At 36.1% G+C, this 16,410-nt stretch overlaps 1 pseudogene; it reads right to left on the bottom strand.

Annotated features, from left to right (window-relative positions):
• Window positions 1-15,054: 15,054 nt before the first annotated feature.
• LOC103256799 lies at window positions 15,055-15,600 on the bottom strand (annotated as a pseudogene).
• Window positions 15,601-16,410: the final 810 nt, after the last annotated feature.

Here is a 16,410-nt window from a genome sequence, read left to right as displayed (position 1 = left end):
CATTGATCCATAAATCAGTGTATAAAAATATGGTAACCATTTGTAAAATCATCAGAATGATTCTGAGATAAGCATCTCATGTTTAGCATTTCAGTTGTCTTTGGAATTCTCCTCATCTTAAATATAGAATGATTGTTTTGGTTTCTGAAACTCCATCATCATCATTACTATTATCATTGTCATTATTAACACCGTCATTAACTAACTATTGATGAGGATACAGCATTATCAACTTTGACAACACAGCATAGACCTTAAAGTCTGGATATACGGCCCAGCATAGTGGCTCAACCTGTAATCCCAGCACTTTGGGAGGCTGAGGAGAGAGGATTGCCTGAGCTGCTGGTTTGAGGCAGCCCGGGCAACTTGACAAGACCTCATCTATACAATAAATCAAAAAATTACCTGGGCATGGTAGTGCATGGTTATATTTCCAACTGCTTGGAAGGCTGAGGCAGAAGGATGACCAGAGCCCAGCAGGTCGATGCTGAGGTGGCCGTGAGCATACCACTGCACTCTAGCCTGAGCAACAGAGTGAGACTCTGAGTCAAAGAGTAAAAATAAAAATAAAAAATAAAGTCTTAAAGCTAAGCTCTCTCAATGATTGGCTGTGAGTGTATGAGCAGATTTCTTAAGTTATTTGACCCTTTGCTTCCTCGTATACTAAGTGTGGCAAATAATACTGACCTCAAGGTTGTTGTGAAGATGAAATGAGAATAAATAATTTGGGTAAAGCACCTATCTCAATCAGATTAATCTTTTTAATGTTACAAATTCCTTCAATTTAACAAATCCAGTAAAGTGCATGATTCACAACTGGAGGATATAATTGTTGTTTATTTATGAGACAAATGTTTTCTAGAGATCCCTTTTGTCCTATGAGTCTTTCTCCAATTTCAAGCAAAATCTAGGTCCCTTCTCAGATTTTGAGTTTCCAAATGACTTTTCCTTTTTTGTCCATATTAGGTGGCTTAAAGCTATTTTAGCATTTATTTTGTTTTGTTTGAGCTCAATTTTATTGAAATGCAATCTATAAACTTTAAGGCATACAGATCTTAAGTATACATGCTGTGTTTTGCAAACATATGCAACAATGAAACAAACACCTAAATTAGATAAATATTTTCATCACCCCACAATGTTCTCTCCGCATCCTTTTTTGTCAATCTGCTGACAGAAGCTATTAACTACTCTTCTGATTTCTTTTACTATAGATTCCTTTTACATGTTTTTGTAAATACTTGCAGAGTGATTTAATTATAAATTCAATTTATTGAAAAGATATCCAGATACTCAGATTTACTATTTCTTTGTGAGACATTAGCCATGGTGTGTTATATTTATTATAGAATTGTTTTTGTTTAATTTAATTTATTGAATTTATTGGCATAAGGCAGTTCATGATATTCTCTGATTAGTTTTTTAATATCTGTAGGATCTGTAATGGTGTTTTTCATTCATGATGTCTTCTTTGACTCAGTGCTAACTGATCATTTTGTTATTAATTCCCCCCTTTAATTTCTATTGCAGTCAAATTGCATGAAGACTTTAAATTGGGGAATTTATTAAGAGGTTTTTAATGAATGTACTATGTTAAATTTTAGTAAACTTTTCATGTGTACGTATAAAGAATGTATATTCTATAATTATTGTGAAAATAGTATTCTATATATGCCAATTAGAGCAATTTTGTTAATAGTATTGTTGAAATATTTTGTCATTCCTAATTATTGGCCACCTATCAACTCCTTTGAGAGAGATGTATAAAAATCTTTGGATATTATTATCATTTGTCTCTTATTTTTTTTGTCAGTTTTTGCTGAAGGTATTTTATAACACACATTAAGGACAGTCATTTTTCCTTATGAATCATTATGAAATGTCACTCTTAATCTCTGTTAATGCTTTTGGCATAGAAGTATATTTTGTGTTATATTTATATAATTTTGCCAGCTTTCATATGGTTAGTGTTTACTTGATATAACATTTTCTCCCATTTTACCATCAACAAGACACATCTTTATATTAAAAGTATGCTTCTTAATAGTTAACATATAATTTGACATTGTTTTTCAAGCCATTCTAATAATCTCAAGATTTTAATTAGAGTGTTTAATGCATATATATTAATAATTGATATATTTGACTTGAACTAGGGATAAGATGCAACTTTAATTAATTTGATTTCACCTCTAGTATCAAACGGAGAAAAAGATATTTCACATTGCTCTTCAGTTCAATTCTCAGTTTAAAAAGTTAATTTCTTTGCTCTTATTAGGATTTGAGCTAGGCGGGGACTGGCTTGTAACTCTAGTTTTTAACAATTTGTTTGTTTTTGCTTTTATTCACCTTTGAATTCGGTGTCACCAGGACCTTAAAATATGAGCTCCAAAGCTATACACACTCTCTGTTTCCAGCTTTACTTTTACTGCAAACTCTACAACTTTCTATGCTGCTTACTCTGCAAAATGCTTAGGGTATAAAACAGAAATTCTTCGAGGCAACCAAGTGGTTTATTTTTGCATTTAGTGCTCTGCCAAATTTCAACACATCCTGCCAATCAAGTAAGAGTTCAGAGTATTTTTCTAGTCCTATAATCTCTTTTTCTCTGTCAGGCCTTCCTCTCTGACAAAGTTACACCCTTCAGAGACACTTGCTTCCAATTATGTGTCTATGACCGTTCACCATGAAGAACTTATTGTTCTCTGGAATTAAGTTCATTAAGACTTCTCAGCATCTACTGTTATTCAGTAATTTCATAGATCTATGTATGATTATTTCATTGTACCAGTGTGTAATTGTTGCTACCAATTGGTCTTTCACATTCTTTTACATCCTGACCAGAAATAGAATATCAAAAACCAGATGTCTGAAGAAGAGATAGTGAGTTGAGCAAAAGTGGTTGAAGGGGACTCTCAAAATTTGAAAATAATGTGCTTTTAAGTACCAAAGTAAAAATATGCCCTAAAAACAGTAAATTAAATAAAAATGCATTATGATGATTAAATAGCCAATTTTCCTGCCTTAGATTGTATAAAGACTCTAGAGGCTGATAAGAGAGAAGAGAGTCTAAAAGCAAGCAAAATGTTAGACTCTGAGAATGTCTCTGAAAGGGGTTTAAGTTAGTTCCAACACAACTCCCTTAGAAGATTCCTAGGTGGGATGATATGGAGTTAATAAATCTCAAGAAGACTAATGCATAGTTCTTGTGAGAAATTTTCATAGAAATTCATCAAAAGTCATAATGGTGCTGTATTCATAAAGAATAAGTGGCAGCAAGTCATATTTAGTTATTCAGAACCTAAGATAAGTCACATGAGTCTTCAACAGACCCCATGAGTTGCATTTTAAATAACCAAGCAAGCATTTGCAATTGTGCATACTCTGATAGGAGTGTGGAAGTTGAGTCAAAGAAATAACAGAATATACAAGATCATGTGTAAGAAAGACTGCAAGATTTCACCAATACTTATGTGCTCCTTTACATTTTCCCAGACTCTCTTGCAGTTTGTTTGGACATGTGACCAGTTCTGGCAAGAAGATATAAGGAGAAGTGTTGTGAATCACTTCCCAATTAGGTGGCTAAATATTAGGTTTTCTTGCCCACATTCTTTTTCTGATGTGACATTAAAGACTGTATACCAAAGACAGTAACACAAGAAGGAAGGGAAATGGATCCTTCCATCATTGTTTGAAAGAGAGCTTCCTAGGAGAGTTCTGACCAAGAATAGTCACATTAGACATTACACGAGCAACACATAAACTTTTATTCTTGTAAGCCACTGAGGTTTCATATTTTATTTGTTGTTTCAGCATAGCCTAGCCTAGTGTTAATCAAAATGTGGTCCACAGACTGGATCTGACCTTCAAATTTTTTGATACCAATCTGAGAAGAAAGAAAGAACAGAAATTGAAAGAAATTAAAAAAAAACTTTTCTGGCAATTTGAAGGCAACAGTTTATATCTGTTGAGGTTAGATTTTAAAATACAGGCTTATATTTTGTTTTTATTGGCTTTTTAAAAAAATTTCACGCTTCTAACAATTTATCATTATTGTATTTTACAAAAGTATTGGTCTGTGACAGATTGAAAATAATAAAAACTGGTTCTTCACCACTGAGAGTTTGATAAACATTGGCTATTCTACCCTGACTAATATACCAAAGCAAAATCAGGAGTATCTTAGATACCAAAAAAATTTAGAAAGACTAGCCACTAAATAATTCTCTCTGAAAGAAAAACACCACATAGGCCTCTTGAAAGTCACATGCCTCTTCTGGAAGGAGAAGCAGAAAACAGAATAAATTAACTATTTAAATCCTGAAATAATTGTGCACTCAGAATTGTCTAATATTACATTTTATACATTAAAACAAAATAATACTATAAAATAAGTAGTTCAGTCAGAAAGAGTTAGTAAAATTCCATATATTTTACACAGTTGAAGTTTATATATTGACCATCTTATACCTAATATAGGTGTCTTTGAAGTGTCCACATCTCATCTTACCAGTTGGTTTTAAGATCAGAATACTAGTAGTGAAAGTCAGATGTAAATTTCCTAAGAAAGTATTTCTCGATTAATAAGTTATTTAAACTCTTCTTTCTCTCTTTTCTCCCCAAAGACATTTCTTATTGCCTAAACGCAAGAATGACAACAATCTTCCCTTATTCATTTTCTTGTTGATGACTACCTTGATAAGGCTATGATAACACTGTGAAATCTCATGAGATCTTAAGTTGTTTATCCTCACATATCCTTATTATGAGGCAATTATAACATTGTGAAATCTTGTGAAACTTTAAGTTGTTTATCTTCACTTACCCTCATTCAAAATTCTCCTAAGGTTGGAAACTATGATTTTTAGAATCACCTTCATTCTCTAGTTCCAGGTTAGAGTTTATCAATGAGGGGAACACTTGTAAAAGTTGGAAAGTGGAAAAGAAATAGAAGCCATATAATACCTGTGACCCTCAGATGGGGCAGGCTTCTAGTTCCAGATTATTCACAAACTCCCACTTTGTGGTAACAGAAGTTTCTTGGACTTCCCCAGGACTGGCAACTTCATCACTCACTTGAAGTCTTCAGACCGATGTCATCTGATTATCTCTTTGATCTTTCAGTTACACTCTTTCAGACTTTCACTCCCTTAATTCTCATATTAATTCCTTATGGCTATATTTTATTTTATTTTTTTGAGTTGGAGTCTCACTCAGTCGCCCAGACTGGAGTGCAGTGGCCGCTCCCTGCCACCGCAGCCTCGACTTGCTGGGGCTCCCGGCTATCCTTCCGCCTCAGCCTTCTGAGTAGCTGGAACTACAGGCGCACGCTATGATGCCTGGCTAATTTTTTTGATTTATTGTAGAGATGAGGTCTCACCAAGTTGCCCAGGCGGGTCTCGAACCCGCGGGCTCAGGCAATCCACTCACCTCAGCCTCCCAAGGCACGGGATTACAGGTTGAGCCACCGAGCCCGGCTCTTATTGCTATATTAAACCCTGTATTTTCTTAATTCTTTTTGTGGCTTTCTTCTAGTCCAAAACCAGACTGACGGACATTCTCAACACTTCCAAGCAATATCAATATATCTTATTTCTATTTCTATAGTTTTCCTAAAACTGCATGTCTACCAAAAGATTCTGTCAAAAGTTCTTGCAAAAAAAAGTATTTTGAATATGATTTATTGATTATTAAGCTACCACAAATGTATTCAGATTTCAGTCATAGTTATTAAAATAGATAGGAATATGAATGAGACACATTGAGGAAGTATATTGACATCTCTCTACTAAATGACTTTTTTTTTCAAATCATGATCATCTGACAAGAGATGACATAGTACAGGATTTAACGGTATGAAGTTCTGGTGTATGACTATCTTGACCTATAGAAACAGTAATGTCTTATGCTTTAATCTAAGGCTATGCCAATCTCTTCATTCTAATGCATTTTTAGTGGAAAAGATACCATTCTTCCATCAGGGAATGGAAACTTCTCTTCACAGAATATATATTCTGAAAGCAGAGAGTATTTGCTGAGGGTGTGCATGAAGTTATAATTCCCTGAATCCAGATGAGAAGTCCATCTATTTGAACTCAAAGCAGAAGTATCCTCAAAAACAGTCAATTTCATTATTGAAATACATTGGTGTTCAAGGACTGATGATGTTAGTGAAAGATAATGCCTAAAAAAATCCCAGATTCTTATCAAATGTCTTTGTCTTACATCAGGGTTTCTCTACTTTGGCATCATTGACATTTTGGCTCAGATAATTCCCTCATGGGGAAAGTTGACGTGGGAAGGGCTTGAAAGGGTGTTGTCCTGTGGATTGCAGGATGTTTAGCAAAATCCCTGGCCTCTACCCACTAGATGGCAATAGCACTTCCCATTTGTGACAACCAAAAAAGTCTCTAGACATTGCCAAATGTCTCCTGGGGAGCAAAATCATCCCTGGTTGAGAACTATTCTCTTAGATAAAACAGAAACATGATGTTGGCAAGAGTTTAATACTTCTTTAATATCAGCTTGTATTTCAACTGTCTACCTTACATTTGGTTTTCCTTCAAGATGAGGAAAATCCTCTCAACATCTCAGTAAGGGAATTGAATGGTATCAAACTGTGCAGGCTGTGCCAAAATAAAATAAAAAGAAAATAATAACAACAACAAAAAACTATTTTAAGTGCATTGGGTGTAAAGAATCCAAGGGGGAGGCCATATTTAATTGCTTATTAGTAGCAATTTAAAGGAAATTAACACTATATGCTGCCGATGTTTATTTTTTTTAAATTAGGCATTACCTTCATCACCAGGAGATATTAGATTGGGCATCAGTAAAATACACGAGGGATGAGCATGTAATCAACAAAACATCCCTTTCTTTTCAAAACCAGATATAAACTATTTTTTATCTTAACTCACTGAAGCTTAATTTACAAAAATTCCAATCAAGCAAAATGAGTAATATTGAATTACTGTGCTCCCAAAACGTAGCATAAACGTCAACTTCTTTATTCTTTCCCCTCTCTTCTTAAGCTTGTTCTTATTTTATAAAGAATTTCAGGCTCACCACACAAACTAACAGGGAAAGAAATCACTGATCTAGCAAATGAATATCAACACACCTAAATGCACCCTTTTACAGAGGGCAGTCCCCTTAAATGGGAGAAAGCTAGCCTGTGACAACCTACCCGATCCTCTCATTTCAGCTGTCTCAACCATTAATACCATTACCGCAGTGAAGATGACTGTCAGTGATCCAGCTGGAACATATCTCAGTCTTTAAATTTCACAAAGACCACATATATTGCCCTTCAATCTATAAACTCTATATTCTAATGTTTTATTCTTGGATACATGTCTTTCTAAGACACTACAAAAATATGAAGTAACACAAAAACCTAGCAGATCTGAGAGTTTGGACTACTTTATTTATATTTTATTTTATTTTTTTGAGTCGGAGACTCACTCTGTCACCCAGACTGGAGTGCAGTGGCATGCTCACAGCCACCACAGCCTCAGCCTGCTGGGCTCAGATGATCCTTCCACCTCAGCCTTCGAAGTAGCTGAAACTACAGGCACACACCACTACACCCAGCTAATTTTTTGATTTATTGCAGAGATGAGGTTTTGCCAAGTTGCCCAGGCTGGTCTCAAATCCGTGGGTTCAGGCAATTCTCTCACCTCGGCCTCCCAAAGTGCTGGGATTATAGGCGTGAGCCGCCACGTCCAGCCTTGGACTACCTTAGATAGTGAGTATAGCCCTTCTAATCATATCATTGCTCTGATTGCACTGACCTCATCACTATTGTGTATTAATATTTTCATCATAAACATGGCTCACCAAACTAGTTGATGAGGTTGAATAGACTGGTCAACAACAACAACAAAAACTAAGTCTCCATTATATTCAAATAAATCTATGGAAGGAGGCATCCATGGATTTGGCTATTTTGTCTGCTCAGAAAGTCAGCATCAGGAATTTCCCTGACGGTCTTCCTCAATCTCAATGGCACGATGCTGACTTTCCTCTGCACTCACCAGATGAAATTCTTCCTATGGGAATGTCTATGTTAACAGGAGCTTTAGGAAAATTATTTGGAATTAGAGAGCCTTTGCCATAATATGTATTATCCTGATCTAAGGAAATTTCTGAATCAACAGTGAGAGAACAACATTTCTATTTTTCATTTTAAAGCAACAGAAATATATTCTTTCACAATTCTGTAGGCTACTAGTCTGAAATAAAAATGTCATTAGGACCCTGCTCCTTTTGAAGACTCTAGGGAAGAATAGGTTTCATGCTTTTCTCTTAGCTACTGTTATTACCAGCTATCCGTGGCACTCCTTGGCCTGTAGATGTGGCACTCCAGTCTCTGCCCCCATCATCACCAAGCATTTATCCTGTGTTTTTCACATTATCTCCCTTCTATGCAAATTTTTGTCTCTGAATCTCTTCTTTTCTTCTTATAATGACATTAGTCATACTGGATTAGGTCCCATTCTAATTGAGTATGATCCATCTTAATTACTTCTGCAGAGACTGTTTCCAAATAATGCCACATACTGAGGTACTTGAGGTTGAGACTTCAACATACCGTTTTGGGGTACACATTCCAACCAATTACAACATTCATAAAATAATATTATAGAATATAAAAAAACTTTTAAAAGATTAAATTAAATCAGTGTACAATCAAATGCAAGTTGCAAAAAATTGATAGTCACAGATAAAAACTTGAAAGAAAAGAAAATTATGAGACTAATAAAGCACACCATTTAAGTTATAAGAGACACAGAACTACTTAAGAGAACTGACATTTATAAAACAAATAAAATAAGTGAAAAAAATTCAATTATTGAAAGACATGACTTTCTTAATTGGATTGGCCAATTTTGTGACCAGCAAAATAAATGAAAATAGCCAGTTCTGCTATAATGTTTGTTTTGAAAATAAAAATTTGTTCCAATGTGATTGATATATTTATTATGCTTGGCTATAATATGAATTTCACATTTTTAAAATATAATTTTACTTTATTTAGATTCTGGAGTTACAAGTGCATATCTGTTACATGGACATATTGTGTAGTGGAAGGGATTAGGCTTCAGGTGATCCATTCCACAGATACTAAACGTTGTACCCGATAAGTAATTTCTGAATCCAAACCCCACCCCCACCTCCCTCCTTTTGGTTCTCTCTAGTGTCTATTATTTCCATCTTTGCGGCCATTTAGCTCCCGCATATAAGTGAGAATGTGTGGTGTTTGGTTTTCTGTTTCTGAGTTAGTTCACTTAGGATGATGTTCTCCAGGTCCATCCATCTTGCTGCAAAGGACATAATTTCATTCTTTTTTATGGATGCATCATATTCCATGGTGTGTATGTATCTCATTTTCTTTATCCGGTCAATTTTTGGTAGGTACATAGACTGGTTCCATGATTTTGCTATTGTTAATAGTGTTGCAATAAAGATACAAATGCAGATATCTTTTTAATATAATGATTTATTTTTATTTGATAGATCCCTAGGGATTGCTGGGTCAATAGTTCTATTTTAGATTAAAGAACAGTTTAATATCAAAGATTTAGCAATGAAATCTCTGCAAAAGCCTTGTGAGATGGAGTGGAAGATATTATTATTCCTATTTTAAGAATGATAAAATTGAATGTTGTGAATATGAGCACAAACATGGGTGTTGCAACTGAGGACAATATCCTGGCAACTAGTCTAGTGCTATTTCCTTCATGTCATACAGCAATAAAAATGAATGAAAATAGTGCCATTGTTAATAAAAATTGTATAACCTAGCAGTAAGTATTCATACAGCTGTGTTACAACAAAAGAAAGATAAATATGTTTTGTTTGAATTTCCAAGGGATAATATCTATGAAAGAAAACATACATTTCCCCCTCCTTTGTTAAAAAGAAATCATTGCATTCATGTAAGCTTAATTCCTGAGAGTCTGAGAGGGTATTAAAATCACGAATAGGTCAGGCTCGGTGGCTCAGCCTGTAATCCCACGCCTTTGGGAGGCTGAGGTGAGTGGATTGCCTGAGCCGCTGGATTCGAGACCCGCCTGGGCAACTTGATGAGACCTCATCTCTACAATAAATCAAAAAATCTGTCGGGTGTGGTAGCACATGCCTGTAATTCCGGCTACTCGGAAGGCTGAGGCGAAAGGTTCACCGGAGCCCAGCAGGTCAAGGCTGCGGTGGCTGGGAGCGGCCACTGCACTCCAGTCTGGGTGACAGAGTGAGACTCCAACTCAAAAAAAAAAAAAAAATCATGAATAGACCAACAATTAAAAAACACTGGAGGGTGATAATTGAATGAGACACACACACATACACACACACACACACACACACACACACACACACACACACACACACTAATTAGTATCCTTTTTCTATTTTATTTAAGAATGGAAAAATATAGAATATTTTATTTTGGAAAGAAAATGTTGAGAACACAAACAACTTCTAAATAAATTTGTTGCTGTTCTTTTTTGGAACATTCTAAAAATGTAAACTCCAATAAACCTTTTCATCCATAATACTGCCTTCCTCCACAAAAAGATGAAACCCACAGAAAATAAGGACATAGGTAAGCATAGTGACTCCACAGCCCCTTTTGAAAACATAAACAATCTATTATTTGAATGAGACCTTCTTTCCAGAAGACTGAAATTCTTTAATAACCCAGACAAAACTGTGTTTTGTTGCTTTGTTTGAGGTTTTGAATCCACTCATTAATAATTTTCAAAAGTACCAAAAAGTACTATCAAAGTACATTTTAAATACGGTTTAAAACAAAAATTATGGTGACATGAGGTTTTATGCTATTACTCAGTGGTATATCCGGTTACTTGTGATCCTTGGTGATCCTGTTTCCATTCAGGAAACTAAAAAAGGGAGTACCTGTGTCTCAAAAAATGGATGTTATGACAGGAGCTGAGAAGGGCTTTTGATAAGGGGATTCATAGCGGAAAAATGACATAACTGCTGAGAGCAAAACTTTTCACCCTAAGACTAGAACAAATATCCCAGATTAGTGATATTGAGGGAATTGTCTAGGGAAAGCATTGACTAAATAGCTGACATAGATGCTTCAGAAAACTTGGGTCTTGCACTTCCATCAAGCCCAGACTCATATTGAAAGTGAGAATTGAAGGGAAAAGTAAGGTTTAGTATAGTTGTATTCCTATTTTTGAGTCACCTTGCTGACTCCACTTCTAGGTCAGCTTCCTTCATAATCCATGTCTATAGTACTGTGCATCTTATTTAATTATTTAATACAGGTCTGTACCTCACACTAAGCTTTAATCCCTTTTTAGGGAAGACCTTGTCTTGTCTACTTACGCTCACCCCAGTAACTCCAAGCCTGGCATAGTAAATATTTGCTAAGATAAATTTGTGCATTCATTAACTGTTCACCTTACTAGTTTACTCTCCAAATAGAGTACTTGGCGAGAAATTGTTCTACCTGCACTTCTTCCCTTATTCTCTGCCCCTTTGTACTCTTGGGAGAAAAGATCTAAAGATACCAAATGAATTCCACAAACTTTTTGTTTTTCTGACTCATATTCTTCCTCTGGAAAAAGAAGCCAAAATATTCAGAATAAGACAAATGTTTGGTGTCCCTGTCAAGGCCAGTTATAAGTCTCTGTAAGCAGCCCAATCTCTGATTGCTCTCTCAGGTGTCTTATTAATATGGACATTTGATGATGGTGCCCATGATGGAGTTCTCAATTTTAATGGTCATCTCAAGGTTGTGCAGCAGAGTACAAACGCTACAGCTTGTCTTAGAAAAGGACAAGAGTTCCCTGAGGGTCCAGATCTGATATTCAGAATTACTCCTGTCTGGCTGACTAATGAGGTAAGAACAGATCTATCTATACTGATATACTGTAACATCTTTATGGTAGTGTGTCTACAGAAATTGCTCCCAGAGTGAACTCCTTAAAATAATGCAGTGGAGGAGGATATGACAGCACCTATACAATGCTAAAAACAACTATTTGAAAAGTGAGAAACACATAGCAATATCTTGAAGAACTGAAGATGTATATATCTGATTTCCTGAATCTAGTGAAAACATGAACTACCAGAGGACCTGGATTGAGTTGACTGGTCAGTTTAGGTGGAGAACAAAACAAAACAAAAAACTAATTTGGCTGTTTTGTTTTTCTACTAAATTGCTTCAATGTACCAGATGTTTAGGTGTCATATAAAAATGTATATTTTAGAAAGTTTTCAATTGTATTCCAAACCCCATGCCTCTGATTTCCTTTTTAGTGGAATTGCTCAGCTGTTTACTAGAATGGACAAAATGACTGACTAGGTGTTATGTAAATGAATGTGTAAGTATATATCAAACTCTAGTTGTATGTTTTTATGTATCTCTCTGTATATGTATCTATATATACTGTCTCCACTAAAAAGATTTGCGATTTAATTACCTGCCCCCTGCCTTCCTTCCAATTACCTCCAGGCTGCTAAAAATTCCATTAGGGATTTTTATGATCCCTGTGTAGACCATTTAGGGAGCACTACCGTGGCCTTTTGAACATCTTGCTTCACTGCTTTCTAGCAACTTCAGCGGGAGCATGGTGAAGCTTTGAAAGGCAGCTGGGCAACGCCTTCTACATTCCAAGTGTTAATGTGATATCTGCATAACTTAATCTCCTCATTCTAAATACCAAACCCCGTTTCCAGAAGTTAATTGGTTTTTCTTTCCTTTTTGTTTTTATTTTTTAATTTAAATATATTAACAGATTTTACGTGTATTTTAATTTTCTCAGTTTTGGCAAGGTCCACGTTTCAGTTATAATTATTTGGGCTCACCACGGGATTTATATATTTTAAAGATTACATTAATTAGCTTGCAAAAAAAATACATTGTATTCCTCATCAAGAGCATTATCAGCAAGCATATCCAAATGACTTTTAGACAGTTTCAGGGCACTTGTAATTCAGAATACAGCCAAGACCATTGTGCTTTTGTTAAGAATTCATTGCATTGACGTTAATTTACTCAGTTTGTAAAACCACAGATGATTCGATCTAAATATACAGACACCATCTTCTCTCTCTCTCTCCCCCCCTTTCTCTCCTCTCTCCTTTCTTTCCATTCTCTCTCTTCTCTCCTCTACCCGCCTCAGATAATGTTGGCCTTAGCTCTGGAATGACTATCAGCCAATATTTTGAAGCTAAACTGTAATTAAGAAAAAATTAGATTACTCTAACCCCTATTATAAAAAAAAAACTTTAATTTTAATTCTCTAAAAAGTCCTTCTCCTGACCCAATTATTTGGGGCTTCCTTGGGGATATCTCAGGAGTACTCAGGCATCAGTGTAGTAACAAGAATATCTCTTCCCTGCAGGGATGCCAGCTGCTGAAATCCCCAGAATGCCCTTGTCTACATCAGCTGCTGCTGCTATGTGACTGTTGCCACTGCCTCTTGCTGCCAACTCCTATGGCCATGGCTTGTCGCTCTTGCTCTATACTGTCTGGCTGCTGCATGTGCTAATGTACCCCTAACCCTGAAGAAACACTGTTGACTGTTGATTCCAGACAGTGTTGAAGTGTAACCCCTTTGCTGGCAAGACAGAAATTTGGCCCAACCTCTAGCTGTGTATCATGCTTTATTATCAAGTAGTACTCCTGGTACTACACCTCATGTCTTGCTGGGATTTTTGTGAGAAAATTACACTTCCAGGTTGCATCAATGAAAGCTTCTCTTTGCTAGGGTTCAGATATCCCTTCACAGAAAGCAGTTGACATTGTCCTCTGACCAGTACTACTTCTCTCTCTAATGGCAGGAGCATCTATAGCAAAGCAAATCTGTGTCTCCAACTCTCTCTTTACTTAGTACCTTTTATTTTCCATGAGGTAATTCAAAGATTCATAGAGATACACCTATAAGGATATTCCTCTAAGGATATATCTGAATATTCCAGATTTCATTCCAGAATGGCCAGCAGTGCTAGGCTCAAAGTACAGACTGCTTACATTGGAGAAATTGTGGAATATGTAAGCTATGTTTCGATATTGTACGTGTGTGCAAATGCAACATATCAGCATGAGAGAGTAGTAATTCAAAACATGGATTCTGGAGTCAGATTGCATGGACTCAAATTCTAGCTTTGTCACTTGCTAGCTCTTTGAGCCCAGACAAGTCACTTAGCCTGTCTATGATTCTTATCTTTTAAAGTATGAATAATAATAGTACCCTCTTCCCAGGATTGCAATATGATTAAACAAACTGAAAAATGAAAAGTGCTTTAAACAGTACCTGGCACATAATAAGTGCTTATATGAGTGCTAACTATGATTAAGAGTAGTGTTTGTCCACGAATGGTGCAATTATTTATTCCAATTATCTATGTAGTAGGAACACAGCTGTGACTGAAGTAGACAAAGACCTTGACCTCACAGGGAAAGCATGACAATAGCAAACAAACACATATCCTCTCAGAAATTAATAAATTCAGAGAAACAAATAAAAAAAAATAGAAAATAGAGTACTAAGGTTTAAAGGGACAATTTTGAAGACATAAAAAAATAAGAGTGTCATATTTTGTGTTTTCTTTTCTTTCCAATAATTTTATGTTTTTATTTTTTCAAGTCAAAGATTTTTACTATTTTTTTCTATAGATAAAGCTCTTATAAGAATCACAGAAGAATGATCATGCAAAAATCACATTTTTCCCTTAATAACAAAAATAAGAATTAAATAATTTTAGTAAATCAGTTTTAGTGACCCAGATGGCTGGAAAAATGCTGCCAGGGTTTTTCTGGTCTACCACAGAATTTTCTAAGTCAATAAGAATGATCCTTCCTATCTTGACTGTATTATTTCCCATCATGAGAAAAGAGTCCCAGTATATGGAACATGCTTAATTCAGAAAATTGGCCGTAACTGGCTTTGAGGGAAAATTGGTTAAATAGAATTGCAGTAGGAACTTGGGGAGCATTGTTGCCTCTTTCTGCCTGAGTAAGATGACACAGAGACACACTTCCAGGAAGTTCTCGGCTCAGTGAGTCACTCATGTCTTCAATAGCCAGACCTCATTGCACCATCTGTAGGGCTTCATGGAAGGATCATATCCAGTACAAAAGTAGACGTCCCTCTGATCGGTGGCTTTGCCCTTCAGGGCAACACACAGCTGACTGGCATAGTCAGCTGAGCTACATAGTCTGCTTCTTTGGCAGAACCACGAAACTGCGTGGAATGGGCAGTGATGTTTTCCTGATCCTCGATCTTGACGCTTCCCTCACTGGGAACTGGCGGGTTGCTTTGAAGTTTCTTTGGAATCCTGAACCGGGCTTTTAGTTTCTTCTGCAGGGAGTCATCTTCACTGGGGAACACAGCGAAGGAAATAGGGACTGTCATTCCCATCCCAATTCCCTTGCCATTGGTGCCCCCCAGGTACTTCAAACTTTGGGCATTGCCTCCTGTAGAGCTACATCCACAGGCTTATCTGTCACACTGTGGCAAACCTCCCTCATTCGCAAACTTTTTCCTTGTTCACTTTGCTCAGGACCTGCCTAGGCCATGTCTCTACGCTCCCAAACAACGAGCTCCTTGTCATGTCATCCTTGATTTATTTGAGCTTTTTGTAATTCTTGTATCTGTCGGCTGCTTGTATGTCTTCTTTTGAGAAGCATCTGTTCATGTCCTTTACCTTTCCCCACTTTTTAATGGGTGGGTTGTTTGTTTTTCCTTTTACTTCATTTGAGTTCCTTCTAGATCCTGCATGTTAGACCTTTGTCAGATGCATAATTTCCAAATATTTTTTTCACATTCTTTTGACTGTGGTGTGTATCATAAATGGTGCTTACTGCTTTTTGTTATGCAAAAGCTTTTCAGTTTGATGAGGTCCTACTTGTGTACCATAGCTTTTATGGCATTCACTATTGGGTACTTGGTCAAGAATACATTGCCTACTCTGATGTGCATAAGGGTGTGTCGTACGTTTTATTCTAGGATTTTTGTAATTTGGGGTTTTACATTTTACATTTACATTTAGGTCTTTGATTCATTTTGAGTTGATTTTTCTATATGGTGATAGGTAGGGGTACAGTTTCATTTTTTGCAGGTGATCAGTCAGTTTTCCCACCATCATTTGCTAAATATGAACTGCTTTCCCCAATGATTATTATTGGTAGCTTTGTCGAAGATGAGTTTGTTGAGAGACTGTGTGTTTTTACTTCTGGAACCTCTATCTTGTTCCATTGATCTATATGCCTATAGCTGTACCAATACCAGGCCATCTTAGTTACTGTAGCCTTGTGATAAAGTTTGCAGTCTGCAAGTGTGATACCTCCTGTTTTACTCTTTCTGCTGAGGATTGTTTAGGCTATTTGTGCTCTTTTTGTTTTAATATAATTTTCTGTTTTGA

This window comes from Carlito syrichta, unplaced genomic scaffold (genome assembly GCF_000164805.1).
Source record: "Carlito syrichta isolate Samal-C Ts95f unplaced genomic scaffold, Tarsius_syrichta-2.0.1 Scaffold79426, whole genome shotgun sequence".
In the NCBI taxonomy this organism is placed as follows: domain Eukaryota; kingdom Metazoa; phylum Chordata; class Mammalia; order Primates; family Tarsiidae; genus Carlito; species Carlito syrichta.
The sequence above is the reverse complement of the archived record's forward strand: the minus strand, read 5'-3'. Positions and strand labels throughout refer to the sequence as shown.